The sequence below is a fragment of the Sebastes fasciatus genome, chromosome 4 (assembly GCF_043250625.1).
Source record: "Sebastes fasciatus isolate fSebFas1 chromosome 4, fSebFas1.pri, whole genome shotgun sequence".
Taxonomy (NCBI): domain Eukaryota; kingdom Metazoa; phylum Chordata; class Actinopteri; order Perciformes; family Sebastidae; genus Sebastes; species Sebastes fasciatus.
Window position 1 is genome coordinate 31,222,077 of NC_133798.1, and position 16,195 is coordinate 31,238,271.

Genomic DNA, 16,195 nt, shown 5'->3' on the forward strand with positions numbered 1-16,195 from the left:
TTAAATGTAGCACCTTCATCAGTGACTTCATCATCGTCACTGCAGTAAAAAAAAAAAACTGCAGTTGGTTTCTGTGTGTTTCTCTGAGCGGCTGAATCCGATGATTTGGTGTCCTCAAAAAACCAAACCCATGTTTTATTCATCACTTTCTGCCTCAGAAAGAGTCCATTTCTTCAGTCGCAGGACAAAACACAGCACGCTAACAGAGAATAAAGACAGAGGAAATCCTTCAATCAGCCTTTTTATTTGAGTCAATTCTTTTCTTCTTCCTTTCCTCCGTCTGTTGAAGGAAGGAGACGGTTTATAATATTATTAGTATCACTGCTGCAGAGAGATAAAGTCACTGAATTCAAGAGCAGTTTCACCTTCCTGTCAACGTAACATCTTGCGAAATCTGAATAGAATTGGTGATTTTCTTTCTATAGAAAATACCTTTAAGTCTTCTCTGACTTAACAACTGCATCATTTTATTATATTTTTTTCATTATGCATTGTGGTTGGTTAATAATATGTAGACTTCACTTTAATTTATGGAAAACAATTGTAATTTTAATCGCAATATTTGTCAGAAAAGTCATATTTTCCTCAAATCATTCAGCCCTAGTTTGTGTAGTTGAGGTGATTTAAGTCTATTTTTGTATTTCATATAAAGTGTGTTTATTTCATGTCCTCCGCAGATCAACTGAGTGCGATGTTATGAACCGGAGCTTCTCCTCCATCAGCGTCATTCAAACGGCTTCAGACAGTTTGTTGGTGATTCGCTGCTGTTAGTGTTTCCTCCACAGCTCAGCGTGAATATGAAGTGGAGAAGAAGACTCATTGATGTCTTAAAGAGCGGTTTTCTATCAAAGAAGAAGAAGTAGCGGCTTGAGAGGAGATGCTCAGCGGGAGGCTGAGGACTCTCCGGAGACTGGAAACTATCTTCAGAAACAAAAAAAACTGCATTTTAAACTCTGGTGTTTAACTGAGGTCGTGTGGACGTCATGATTTATTCTCAAAGTCTGTTTCTATTGCACTTTGTTTCATTTTGTTTTCATCAAAACAACAACTGTTGTCAGTCAGATGGTTTGGTGCCGCTTTGGCCTGTTGTTTTAGCCATGGTTTTGTCCAATATTCTCTGTTCTTTGCCCTGGTTTTGTCCAGTATTCTCTGCTGTTTTAGCTTCAGTTTTGTCCAATATTCTCTGTTCTTTGAGCCCTGTTTTTGTCCAGTATTTTCTGGTGTTTAAGCACCGAATTTGTCCAATATTATCTGGTGCTTAAAACCTGGACTTGTCCAATATTCTCTGTTCTTTAGCCCAGGATTTGTCTAATATTATCTAATGTTTCAGCCCTAGATTTGTCCAATATTATCTGGTGTTTAAAACCTGGACTTGTCCAATATTCTATGCTCTTTAACCCTGGGTTGCCACAATATTCTCTGGTGTTTTAGCCATGGTTTTGTTCTGTATTCTCTGGTGCTTTGCTTTGCTTTACTCTCCCTCCTCCATCCACCGATTGATCAATATCTTTCATCCCTCCCCTCATCCTCCTCTCTCTGCCCCTTCTTCATTTGCAGCACTTGACCTCTGACCTCCGTATGGATCCAGTCCTCTTCAGTTCATCTTGTCCTCTCTGACAGTCTGAGTTGTTCTTTGGCTCCAGAAAACATCCGCAACTCCAACTCAGATGCTCACAGAGGTCACAAAGGTTAATGGGATCAGGATGTGATCAGTAGTATCAGTTTGTCAGATTAACTGTGGGGATATTGATTACTGTAGATGTGATCGGCTGTAAAAACACAGATGGAGAAAACACAGAAACACAGCTGACTGTTTTGTCTCTGGAGACAAATTAACCCCAAAATGTCAATAACGGCTCAGTTTGTCCTGAATTGCCTCCACGAGTCACTCTGATCAATATCGAAAGATGGTGAGTAATGTTATACTGAACTAAGACTTATTTTCGATTCTTATTTATTTGTATTTATTTATTCTTCCACTGTTACCCTCCCACTGAGGCTGCACACACACTGCAGTCAGTCAGTTCTCACTGGTTATAAACTGTATCAGTGATGTTGCTGAAGTGTTTCAGTGAATCTAATCTGTCATTGTGTCTCTGCAGCTTTTTTTTTCTTCCTTCCAAACTCTTCCCTCATTAGTGCTTCGTCGGGTACAGGAGTCCTGTTGACAAGGTCACCGTTGCCTCGGCGACGTTTTGCAGGCAGGACGATGCTGGGAATAATGACGAGGCCTATCAGAGCGACATCAGCTGCATCAGGAGATAAAAAAAAAAAATATCCAGAGAGAGAAAAAGCAACTTTATCAAGAAGATTACAGCCTGAAGGAGAGAGGAGGAGGGTCAGTGTGTTCAGGTCCAGGTCCTGTTCTGTTTGTATCAGCAGTTTGAGTCTGAACTTTGTTACATGTCACACTGCCTGTCTGTCCGTCTGTCTGTCTGTCTGTCTGCCTGTTCTTCTGCACACTGAGCCAACCTGTACGGTGACGACATTATAGAGCCTCAAAACCCTCTCAGGGTTGATGGAAAGATGTGTGGTCTTTTTGTGTTCGTTCTGCTTTTCTTTGTGTTCATTTTGCGTCTTTGTGGTCATTTTATGCCTCTTTGTGGTCGTTTTATGTTTTATTGTGGTCATTTTATGGCTCTTTGTGGTCGTTTTTTGTCACGTTGTGGTCATTTTGTGTCTCTTTGTGGTCGTTTTATGTCTCTTTGTGGTCGTTTTTGTCACGTTGTGGTCATTTTATATCTCTTTGTGGTCGTTTTTTGTCACGTTGTGGTCCTTATATGTCTCTTTGTGGTTGTTTTATGTCTCTTTGTGGTCGTTTTGTGTTTCTTTGTGGTCGTTTTGCATCTTGTTGTGGTAATTTATTTGTCTTTGAGGTCATTTCCTGTTTCTTTGTGGTCATTTTATTCATCATTTATCACACACTGATGATACCGCGGCTCCTGTTTGATGCATGAAGTCAGAGTCTCTAATCTCTCGATCTGCCTGAGTCAACTCTGCTAACAGCCTGTACAAACTCCAACAAACCTCTGAATTATTGATCAGCACCCAGTGTTTCCTCTCGTCAGCTGTGGATATCTGATCAATACGTTTCAGACCACACAGTCGTTTAGCAGCAGCGGAGCATCTTTTATCACAGGGTTTCACCTGTGAAGGTTACAGCAGGTCATTTTATAATTTTAGCAGTTTAATCAGTGGCTGCTGCTGCACAGCACCCTTCTTCTTCTACAGCTGTAATGTTTGAAGAAGAACGAGTTGCTGTCTTCGTGCTTTGATATAACGTGTCCATTAGGGTCTGCTTTTTTCAAGAGATCATTTAACACAATATTTCAATAAGTGCATTTCCATCGACCACTATTTATGCACCTGTCAATATATGCATACAAGTGGAAATCCCTCACCAAAAAAAAGTTTTTTCCAGTGTGCTAATAGTATACTTCTTTAAAACTTAAAATAGGATAGTATGATTTCACTTTACTTTTTATGTACTTATCAGAGATATACTTAACAAAATGATACTTAAGTATACTTGGCTTATACTGACAAGTTTGCAGAAAAGAAGTATACTAATACCACACTTGAATAAACTTATTTTTTGTAAGGGCAGATTACCATGTATTACATTACATGAATCACAAAGTAACCTAAATCTGTAGCTAATGTACTACATGTTGCAAAATCTTCAGTACCACGAAAGATGAATCACTTGACTGTCTGAGTCTCACTCCACTCGATCATAAAATATGCAGGTTGTACAACGAACTGGCAACCACTTGTTGTGAAGTGAATGCAATTGAACGGGGGAGGAAGAGTGAGACATGTAGTGGCTGAATGTTATCAATGTTACCAATAGCACCTTTAATAAAAGACACCATTCTACTAATGTTCCTAAAACGAATGTTGCATTTTGAGTAAATTGGTTTATGCAGAGACAGTGAAGGAAGTTGCAACATTCGCTCGTTGGGGAAACCCGGTGCCCTCGGGACAGGGTGGGTGTCAGAGAGGGAGATGATGTGTTTGACGTGTGAGGCTGGTTTGTCATGTCGGCGCCTTAGTTTATGCCTGTTAATGTCACATTAAGCGTTGATGAGACACAGAGGATGATGGGAAACAAACGGAGGGATCAGCTGGAGGGGATTTTTGATTGACAGGTAGTATTTAAAAAACATTTGACACCAACATGACATCACATCCCGTGTCCGTCACTCGTCGCGAACGCATCATCATCGCTGACTCGGAGCGTCTCCTGCTGAAAGGTTAACGCCTGCTGCACGAGCTGCACTCCCCACACGTCTCTCAGCCAATCACTGACGTCCCACTGACAGGTCGTCAGCCATCGTTACGGCGTCAGACAGCAGGAAGTGCCACCTGTCACCGTCACAGTGTGAGACATCAGCACGGACAGACAGACAGACAGACGCGGAGTCGCCTCGGGCAAAGTCACGACGAGAGGACGGCGGCGCTGCAGCGAGAAGGGCGCGATGATGACGAGACAGCTGCAGAGAGCTGAAACAAAAGCTGCTGAAAGAGAAACAGAGAAAAAGATCACTATTATTTATTTATTAATCACCTGTTAATACGAGAGCTAATAAAAAATTAGTATTTTATCAGATCTAAAATGGAAACAGCCATCAGAATCCAACTGTAGTGAAAGTATTGTTTCCATATTCAAAGTCTGAACATTTTAACATTTATCCAATCAATGTTCTTTTAATGTTCCTGTTGAACTCGTCGTGAACGTTTCCTTGTTGTTTTAGTTCAGCTCTGGAGAACAAATGACGTCACAACCACAACATTTAGTCACACAAGAAGTAAGGCCTTGTTCACACTGCCAGCCCAAATCCGCTGTTTGGCATATCCAGATTGTATCCAGAAATGCGATTCCAGTCGGATTTCTAAAGAGGCGTCTCAGTCCGGACGCTCTGGACGCTCAAATCGGATGCTGAGCCGAATCCGTGCTGCTTCTAGCAGAGCGCTTCTCATTTTGAATAAAGCGGTCAGCCTGAACAGCAGCTGTTGATATTTACGATCCTCGTCATCCAGTCAGCAGCAGGATTCACTTTTATGGAGGGGAGCATTAATACAACTGTTATTCAGCGATTTATGAGTCCATCCTGCAGCGGCCGTTTGTCCCAGCAGGCACTAAAACGCACCACAGTGTAATAACCAGCATAAGATGTTCAACAGCAGACTGTAAAACTTCAGAGTGAGTGTGTGTTAACACATGTTGCTTAGAAGTGATCAGACTGTATCATCACTACAAGTAAATATTGAAATATTGGAGGTCTGTCCAGCAGGTGTAACGAAAGATCTGTTTATCAGTTCATAAGCAAGACTTAGTTAGATGAGAGGTTTGATACCATGCAGGGTCCGACTGATCAATAAGTCAAAGTGAGATGGAATAAGCTCACTGATAGGTATGAGTATCGATTCAGACACTTTCCTCATCATCTTTATCTGCTTTCATGACTTCTCCAAACACGTCTGAATATAAACCTGCAAGAATGACTGACAGCAGATCTGTGAGAATATCTGAAGACGCTGCCGGACTGAGAGTTTGCAGCCAAACTAACAGCTCTGAGGCTGTAGCCTACTTATAGGCACAGTGGTGCTTTGAGCTAAACGCTAACATCAGGATGCTAAGATGCTTACAGCGACAATGGCAATGTGCATTGCATGCCTACCCTGGGTTTAGACCAGATCAGACTGAGTTTGCGCCAGATTAAACTCAGTTCAAACCAGATTAGACTGAGTTTAGGCCAAATTAGACTGGGTTAAAATCAAGATAGACTGGGTTTAGGATAGTTTTGAACCAATCAGACTGGGTTTAGACCAGATAGGTTTCAATAACATTCAATTTTCCCTTTTATTTATATATGTATTTATTTTTATTAATTTTTAAATGCATCATTTTTTTAATTTATTTTCTATTTATTTATTTAGTTTGCATATATTTTTATTTTATTATTAATTAATGTCTACATTAATTTTTTTAATATTATTTTGCTACATTTAATTATATATTTATTTATTTATTGAGTAGTCTATTTATATATTCATTTATTTTAAAATTTCAAAATTTCTTTGGTTAAGGACAGCCCTAGTTTTTAGATCAGGTTATACTGGTTTTTGATCGAATTAGACTGGATTTAAAACAGTTTTTTTTTTTTTCAAGAATCCCTGCCTGCCTGCTGTGGATAATTTGTGGCTGGAAGACAGAATCGAACATATTTGATTAAAGGTTCCACATCTTCTGATCAGTTCAACAAGAAATCTCAGGAAAAGTTTTAAAAACTGCAGCTTGTTGTGTAATCGAGCGTCTCGCTGTTTCTGAAAAGTTCAAGTGAACTCTGAGCCAACAGAAGGAGTTTGAGTTTTCTGAGCGGGTGGATCGATATTTATTACAAAATGAGATTCTGCTCAAAGTCTGCAGGTGAGTCTGTCAACTGGAATGAGCTCATTACTTCAGCAGAGGTGAGACATCCAATCACCGACTGTCTGACTGTCTGACTTCCAGCTCTGAGAACACGCACGCTCAGCAGGGTGAAGATCACTGTGATCTTCAAGTCTATCAAAATAAACACTCTCAACTCTCCATCGCACCGTGCTTTCAAAATGTCTGTGGCTACCTGTCCTTCATCAAGGTGGTCACTCTAATGAAGGACAGGTAGCTGATCTGAATATTAATCATCTCAATAATGACTCATAATATTCACACGCAGACAAAATATTCCTGATTCAATGGGTTTTCTTCACCTTGTCACAATCAACACGACAGCTGTCAGTTACAATCATAGACTGTATATAAGAAGTGGACGTAGTGACGTCACCGATAGGTTTGTGCACTGCGGTTTTGAAGCCTCGAGTTCGGCATTTTGGCTGTCGCCATCTTGGTTTTTTGACCATCGACATGTTGTTTTTTTGCAACAGAAGTGACACGAGAGGGTGGAGCTAAGTCCAATCATGGACTGAAAACACACTGTGAAAGGGTTAAAGTTGTAAGACGAAAACAAGGACAACTACCAGACTGGACAACACCGTGGTAGCGGCCTGTCAATCACAAAGTAGCCTATTTAGTCTATTTGGTTCTAAATGGGATCATAATTCACTAAATGAACATCATGCTGTATTGAAGAAGACTTGAAACTAGCGATTGAGACCATAAACTCATGTTTACAATGTTTACTGAGGTAATAAATCAAGTGAGAAGTAGGCTCATTTTCTCATAGACTTCTATACAATCAGACTTCTTTTTGCAACCAGAGGAGTCGCCCCCTGCTGGCTGTTAGAAAGAATGCAAGTTTAAAGCACTTCAGCATTGGCTTCACTTTTCAGACCTGGAGGTTATAAATAAATAAACCAACACTATTTTGATCGATCTTCCCTGGAATGCATAATTTAAAAAAAATGATTTAAGGAAATAAATAAAAACGGAGATATCTGTATTTGCAAATTAACCCTTCTTCTTTATCCCCCTTTTATGTTCTCAAAACTGTAAATTATTTCATTCAATAAATTAAAGAGGGGAAAAAGCTCTCAGCTCTTTAGCTTGCTCACTAACAAGACAATAAGTTCACAAAGACATATGTATGTATCTTAGCTTTTTATGGGTAATGCAGTTTAGCTTTCAACTCTGCCAGTTTTACTATTCATTTTTTTTCAGGAGTGCAGTGCAAAGCATTCACGCTTTACGATTTCTGCATTTTCAGCAATGCTTTGCAATTTCAGCTGTCAGCGTTCACATGCATTTTCTGCAGGAAATGCATGCTGTAGTTTTGAGTGAAGTTCACTCCTCACGTGTCATGTTTGGTTTTACTTCTCGTCTTTGTGTGTTTTCCCGCCTTTTTGATTGTCTGCTACGCCCTGATTAGTTTCACCTGTCCTTCGTTTACTTTACCTGCAGTTTCCTCATCAATCCGTCTGTGTTTAGGTCCAACTCTGCAATGACCTGAGACTGCATCCAAATATGGTCACTTCTGGCTTCAAAAAAACAAGATGGCGACGTCCAAAATGCCAAACTTGAGATTTTAAAACCGTAGTCCACAAACTAATTTGTGACGTTACTGTGACTACGTCCACTTATTATATACAGTCTATGGTCTCTGCTACAGAGGAGGTTAAACCGGAGCGAATGGTTTATTTTTATTTAACCACAATGTCTTAAAACAAAGACGCAGTCAAGTTGTCATTTCTTAAATTGTAGATATCTTCTTTTAGAACCAGACTTCAGATGTTCTCGAGGAGTTAAAGGAACAGAAAACATGGCTTCTGAGTTCACTCCCCTCAGCTGTCACTCTCTGAGCCGGAGACAATACATTTTAAAGTAGAAAAGAAACTTTTTTGATCCAATAAATCTCAGTGCGGACGAAGTTGAAGTGTTTCTTGAGAGTTTCCAACAAGCGATGCCGCGCTGCAATCACGCCGAGGCCTTGAAGAACCGTTCGGAGGGCGGAGGTGTTTTATTGCAGGTGGAGGACGCAGCGTCTCCAGGCATCGTGAACAGACTTCTGATGGAAATGTCAACGTTCGTCTCCACCTTCGATCCGTGTCTGGACGCCACGCCGCTGTCACCGCCTCGCCTCGGCTGTCCATCACACCTGGCAGGGATATTATTGTTGTGACGCAGGTGTGAGCTGATGACAGATGAGGCGTCCTGCTCAGAGAGGACCATGGGGAGGAAAAACATAGTGCGAGAAATGAAAAACTGGAGTGGGGATGTCAGAGATGAACAGCTGTCTGCTGTCAGACAACATGAAACATCATCATCATCAACAACAACTGGAACTGTCTGGCATTAAATCTGCAGAGAGTCTGAGGCCTTCACCTACCCCTAAAAAATATTCTGCACTGCGTTTATGTGGATTTGCACCGAAGACTTCATTCTCTTTTTAATTTTTAATGTTTTGTCTCTGTTGTAGAAAGAAAGGGGAAATTGCAGACCACTTTTAATGTAAAAAGTTTCTCACTAAATAACATTCTTAAACCTCTCTTACGGTACATGTCCACAGGCTCCGTTCTTTCCACGCTTCCCATTCATTGTCTATGTAAGCTGTCATGCAATGCATTCTGGTAACGTGGCGGCGCAATTCTAGAGGGGGGCGTCACGTTGGCCGCTCCTCATTTGCATAATGTTGAGGTCTAGGCTACTTTATGCAAATCAAGGGCGTCCGACGCAAGTTGCCACATCTGCAAACTCCCTAGAAACTTTTAAACTAACTGTTGTCGATCCAAAATAAAGACAGATTCAGCAACTGCATGGCTTATTTCTCACATAAAATGTTTTCAGAAACCCATTTCGCTGAACTATTTTCATGATATAAGAGAAGAAAGTTTCCAAACGAGACGCCATGTTGCTCCAGTTTGAAAGCTGGGAGAAGCAGCCCATGAGGGAAAGTGTTCGTTCAATCAGGTGCCGAGTGCCTTATATCTCGTGGCAGCCCATCAAGCGTCCAATGCTGGGTTGCGAGGCGATCCCTCGCGATCAAAAACCCCCCATTTTGTACCATTCATTTTCTTTGAGGTTTGCAAGTAAAAAGGACTGAGTGGGCTATAATCTGTCACATATAATCCTCATGAATGATACCAAACCATTCTGAGTCAGAAATAAACTTTCAGTCACAAGGCAGGAGCTGCAGTCACTTTTTGGCAGGTGAAAACTATGAGTTGTAATGGTCCTTTAAAGGAATTTCAAAAGGTAAAAAGGACTGAGTGGGGTATAATCTGTCAGATATAATCCTCATGAATGAAATCAAAACCATTCTGAGAGAGAAAAAAACTTTCAGTGTGGCAGCCGGTTACAGCGTTACTGACTAATTTAAAAAAATGTTGTCCCCGTTAGTCACAGAAGAAAAGGGTCCAGGTTGGTCACGTTTATGTACGTCACGATTAATTCACTAAGTCTGTTTCCGTTGTCGTATTTTATTTTTAATGATACATTAACTTTCCTACATTAGCCAACAGTAAAGACTAATCTGAGGTTTTCTTTATCAAATTTCTAACGCTTCCACTCAGGATTTTTTTAATGCATAAATTTAAAATGCACATAAAAACACACCTAAAGTGTCCTTGAGCAAGACACTGAACCCCATTTGTTCCTGATGGTTAGGCCGTCGGGAGCTCACTGCCATCAGTGTGTGTGTGAATGGGTGAATTAGAGTAGAGCGCTACATAAATTCAGTCCATTTAGAAACCAGTTAACAGGTGAAGTGAGAAGTCCTAACAAACAGGTGTCTCAATATGAATTTCAGATTGTTTCACAGCAGTTTTGGGACTGAGGAGCCACGGCAGATAATGAGGGTTGAAGCTCTTTAATAAGAGGCAGATTTCTAATAAATTAGTGCTAATAGCTCACTATTTATATCAGACTAATGTGGCATAATGAGCTACGCCCTCAATTACAGCGTGTTTCATTATAGAATTGATTTTCATCTTCGTTTCATTTCATTCAGAGACACGCAGAAAGAGAGAAAGAAAGAGGAGAGCTCAGCCTGCGGGATAAAAAAAAAAAGAAAAATGTTTGAAGTTTAAAGAATCGCCTGAAGGAATAAAGTTTCTTAGTCTGATCAGTTTACACGAACACAAAGAGTCAAGTCTATGTAAGTTGACCGATCAAATCCAAAACCCCAAAATGCCCCAAATTCACTGGTTCTGGCTTCTAAAATGTGATGTTTTTCCTTGTTTATTTTATCTTTTATAATGGAAAACTGAATATTTTGGGGGGTTTTGGACTTCTGAAGATGTCACCTTGGACTTTGGGAAATGGTTACAGGTGTTTGTTTTTTTTAACTTTTTTTCTGACATTTTAAAGATTACACGACTAATCGATTAATTGAAAGAAAATAATTGGCAGATTAATCGATAATGAAAAAAATATTTTATTTGCATCCCAATTTTTTTTTTTTAACTTTAAAAAAATATCATGTTTAATTTGTTTGTTTTTCTCTAACTGAGAGTGCAGCTATTCACATTTTACATGAAAACAACTCAAAATGTTAAAAGTTGTTATCACAGCATTTTCTCAAAATAAAGAACGTCCACCAGCCATTATGTTTTAATAGTAGCAGTAGTAGAGGAAGTATTCAGATCTTAATATAGAGCAAATACTCTCCATTCAAGTAAAATTCCTGTATTAAAAATGTGAAATAAGTAAAAGTAAAGAAGTATTATCGACAACGAGGGCAGCTTTAATGTGCACTAAACCAACAGCAGAACAACACTCAGCAGAGGACGGACTCTGAACATCTCTTTGCATTTAAATCAGCAGTTTCCTCACTGACCAGCCTTAGAAACCTTACCCACAATCCCTCTGCAGCCCCTCAAACCATGCAGACTGACATCAGCTCCGTCAGATCGTCTTCCAGCTGACAGCAAAGACTCAGAGAAGATCAGACAGACAGAGACGCTGGTCTGAGTCTAGGTCCCTTTTATCTTTTATCTGTTCAAAATGTATCTTAAAGGGAGATTCGTCAAGTATTTAATACTCTTATCAACATGGGAGTGGGCAAATATGCTGCTTTATGCAAATGTATGTGTATATTTATTATTGGAAATCAACTAACAACACAAAACAATGACAAATATTGTCCAGAAACCCTCACAGGTACTGCATTTAGCATAACAAATATGCTCAAATCATAACATGGCAAACTGCAGCCCAACAGGCAACAACAGCTGTCAGTGTGTCAGTGTGCTGACTTGACTATGACTTGCCCCAAACTGCATGTGATTATCATAAAGTGGGCATGTCTGTAAAGGGGAGACTCGTGGGTAACCATAGAACCCATTTTCATTCACATATCTTGAGGTCAGAGGTCAAGGGACCCCTTTGAAAATGGCCATTCCAGTTTTTCCTCGCCAAAATGTAGTACAAGTACGAAGCATTATTTAACCTCCTTCCCGAAAAGCAAGTATGACATGGTACCAATGGATTCCTTAGCCACAGGCTTCCAATGTATGATCAAGTAGGATTCTTCATTCAGCCCACCTGAGCAGATTTGGATGGTTATGAACGTTTGGTGCATCTGAAGTTGACTTCTCTTATTTTTTTTCTTAACAGAAAACTAAGAGAAAATAATTTATAAGAGAAATGTAAGAGAATGTTGCTGCATGAGGCCCATTGTCTCTGGTTCTGCTGCATCAATTTTAATCTTCAGACAATGTTACAGAAGTGTGATGCTAAATCAGCAGAGCACTCTTTTAACCAACCCCTCAGACATCAGAGCTTAAATTACTTCATTATAAGTCTTTCCCTGTCCTCTGAACGCCGTTGGTTCGCTTTCTTTCTCCCAGTGTCGGCTCTGTTTGTTCCAGACATGAATAATACAGTTGAGCTGAAACATGTTTTGACTCCTCAGAGTGGATGTTGGAGAGGCTAAATATCTTCTTCTTCTGCTCCTCCTGGACTTCCTGTCTCCTTCCATCTGCTCGTTCTGAGCTGCTCTTCAGTTTATCCCACACATGTCTGTGTTTTGTGCTCCACCTTCTCCACCCTCTGCAGCGCATAGGGCCTAATGTTAGGAAGCTTTCAGACACAGGGTTTCTGGCATACTTGCCAACCTTGAGATCTCAAAAAATAAGGAGGATTTCTCACCCAAAGAGGGGGGTCTGGGGGTCCTCCTCCAGAAAAATCTGAGTTTCAGAGACTTTGTTTCCTGCATACTGGTGACCTTTAAAGAATGAAAATAACAAAATAATAAAAAAGAAATGAAAGTCAAAGAAAACTGAATAATTAGCCTCTCTGGTGTGAATTTTTTGCCCCTGCTGGAGTATTTCTTTCTCTTAGTTCTCTCCATTTCTCTCTCCATCTCTCACTCACTGAAGGTCCTTTCAGACACAACTTCCCAGGTACCACTGCGCTCTGAAACCCTTTTTTTTCCATTTCAAGTGGTTTGCACTGATCTGCAATGGCTTTACGCTGCGTCGAGCAAATACCAACTTGGGCGCTGCATGTTGTGATGTGCAGCAGGCGCAGCTCAAACTGCGTTGTGTCGGTCGTGAGCATATATATATATATATCTATGGTTGCCAGCAGCTCTCTCAACGCCAGGAAACGACATTAGGTGTAGCTCTATTGTCGTCCGGGTGGAAACAGTAGGGATTATACACTCTGTACAGCGCCAGAAACAGGTTGAGATAACGAAACGAAACAAAAAAGTGTGAAAATTGGGTGAAAAATGGGAGAATTGTGACGCCGAGAGGAAACCGGGAGAGGGCCATGAAATACGGGAGTCTCTCGGGAAAATCGGGAAGGTTGGCAAGTATGGTTTCTTGTTTGATGAGGCATCAACATGATGATGTTGATGATGATTATGAGGATGATGAGGATTGTGATGGGCAGTGGTGGAGGAAGTATTCAGATCTTTTACTTCAGTAAAGGTATAAATACCGCACTGTAAAAAATACTCAAGTAAAAGTCCTGCAATGAAAATGTTACTTAAGTAAAAGACTGTAATTATATTCAGGAAAATGTACTTAAAGTTCTCAATGCAGAAAAATGTCCCCCTGTGACTGTTATATATATTATATCATATTAATTATTATTACTATTGAAAATAGTGAGGAATGCAACAGTCCAAACCTCAACATTATTACTAACAAATTAACATTATTAACATTATTAAAAGGAATAACAGCAAATATTCACATTTGAGGAGCTGGAACATTTTTTTACATGAATTTTATACATTTTATACATACAATTTATAATCAATTATGTGAGGAAATATTAAGCAGATTAATCAATAATGAAAAAAATCGTTACTTGCAGCCCTATTCCGAGGTATGATAAGCAAAACGTAAATAAATAAATACAAAAAAGAGTGCTGATCGTGATTTCAACTTTGTTTATTTCAAAAATAAGGGTTCACCTTTATTCAAGATAACTTCATCTAAAGTAAACTAATCGAGATTTACTTTATTGTTTGATGGAGATGATGTTCGTAGCTCTGTTTTAAATGGTTCTTTATTCATTAAACCAGACACACAGTACCAGTTGGTGTATTTTTGATTCAGAAAGCAGAGGGGGGCGGAGCAGGAATGTGTTTATGGGATGGATGGTGGAGGTCAGAGGTCAAACAGGAAATGCAGCACTCAGCAGATTCCACAACAGCGCTCGCTTGTCTTCTGACGACCTTTGACCTCACCTGTCCGAGCAGCTATACCTCCACCATGTCCCCAAAATGTCTCCAATAACACACAAACACACAGTAGAGTACAAAAATTAAAAAAATAAAAGCCTGTATTATATTTATACTGTTTAAGAAATTCCTGAAAATATAAAGAAAAACAACACAGAACAGAAATTTTATGTTGTTATGCAAATTATTATTGTAATAAAACGTATATCCAGATCTCTCCTTACAGTAATAAGATTGTATTCTGTATACTTACACGTACTTTTCTACATTTATTTTACATGTATATATTTAATTTAATTTAATTTAATTTAATTTAATTTAATTTAATTTAATTTAATTTAATTTAATTTAATATTTATTTATTTATTTATTTATACTATATTATATTCAAGTGTGTGGACAATATTCACAATAAAACTCATGATTTCAAACTTGCTTTCACCTAAATCTGTATCATATTTTTCCTCACCCACAGTATTAATCCCTTTTATTAACTGTTAATTTAATTTGTTATGAAATATTTGTTTTATGTATCTTAAATATATTTTTATTTTTGGTCTGCTTTACAAATTCTTGCTCTTTTGTTTTTAATGGTTCTTTATCCATCTGTCTTTTTAGGTATACCTTTTTAATCTCTCATGAATAAGACTGTATTATTATTATTATTATTATTATTATTATTAATAATATTATTATAAATAGTATTAATATAATAATTATTATTATAATATAAAAGTATTAACATTATTATTATTATTGCCTGTGACCATCCTGTCACAGCAGAGTTTTGTCATCTACAAACTCTCTGCTTCTTCATCAAGGTCGTCCCAAAAACTTGCTGCCATCATCATCATTAACAAACTGCTTCGTTTTCGAGAAACAAAAAGAAACAGCCACGTCTGCGTAAAAATAACAACATTAAACTTAAACGACTGAACTCCTTACACACACGCGCACACACACACACACACACACACACACACACACACACACACACACACACACACACACACACATACACACACACACACACACACACACACACACACACACCTCTTTCCTCTGGCTGTTAGCGGTTAATAAATAAAGGAAATGAGCAAAGAGAGAGGGCTCATTAATATCAGTGAAGGTGAGCAGCCAGCAGCCCCAAGAGGCAGGAAATGAATGGAGAGAGACGACCAGAGCTAACGCTAATGCTAACACACACACGCACACACACACGCACACACACACACACACACACACACACACACTGGTTATCTGGTGGTGAAACTCTATATATTTAAACAACACTACATATCCCAAAATAAAGAAAACTAAATTCATAAATCACTAACAACAACATGCTTTGTGGAGGCATCCGAATATTATTAAATATATTATTAAATAGTCCAGCTCACCTTCTTCATGTATCAAACTTAAACACACCACGATTTATTTTTCATCTGTACACAAGAATATTTCAGGGTTTTTACCAGATATTTCCCAATAATCTGAATATTTTGCTGATTTTCTTTCCCTGATATTTTACTAATAATTTCTTGGGATATTTAACAGATTTTCACTTTGATATTTTACAGTTCTTGTGTAAATTTACTTTTGGATATTAACAAAAAAATTTCAGGTTTTACTTATTTTTCATCAGATATTTTATGACTAATTTTCTGATACTTTAAATTTTTTTCTGATATTTTACTTTTTTAAATATTTTATAAATAATTTTGAATATTTTTTCCAATATTTTATCACCTTCCTTTACTATGTACTATGTACAATATACAGTACGAAAACACTTTGCAAAATATTAAAGATATGTTCTCTATTTCACAGAGGGAAAGAAAAGAATTACTACTAATAATCACTCAAGTTTTATTACGTAACGTACTTAGAAAATCATTTTTGTAATATTTGTATATTGTTTCGTCACAGTCAGATGTTGCTGGATGTTTGATTAATATAAGGGGCAAAACTATATCCATACCTCATATATTATCATATGTTAGAAATTATTTATTATTTATGCATACCGTATATAAATAATATGTAAATACATATTGTAG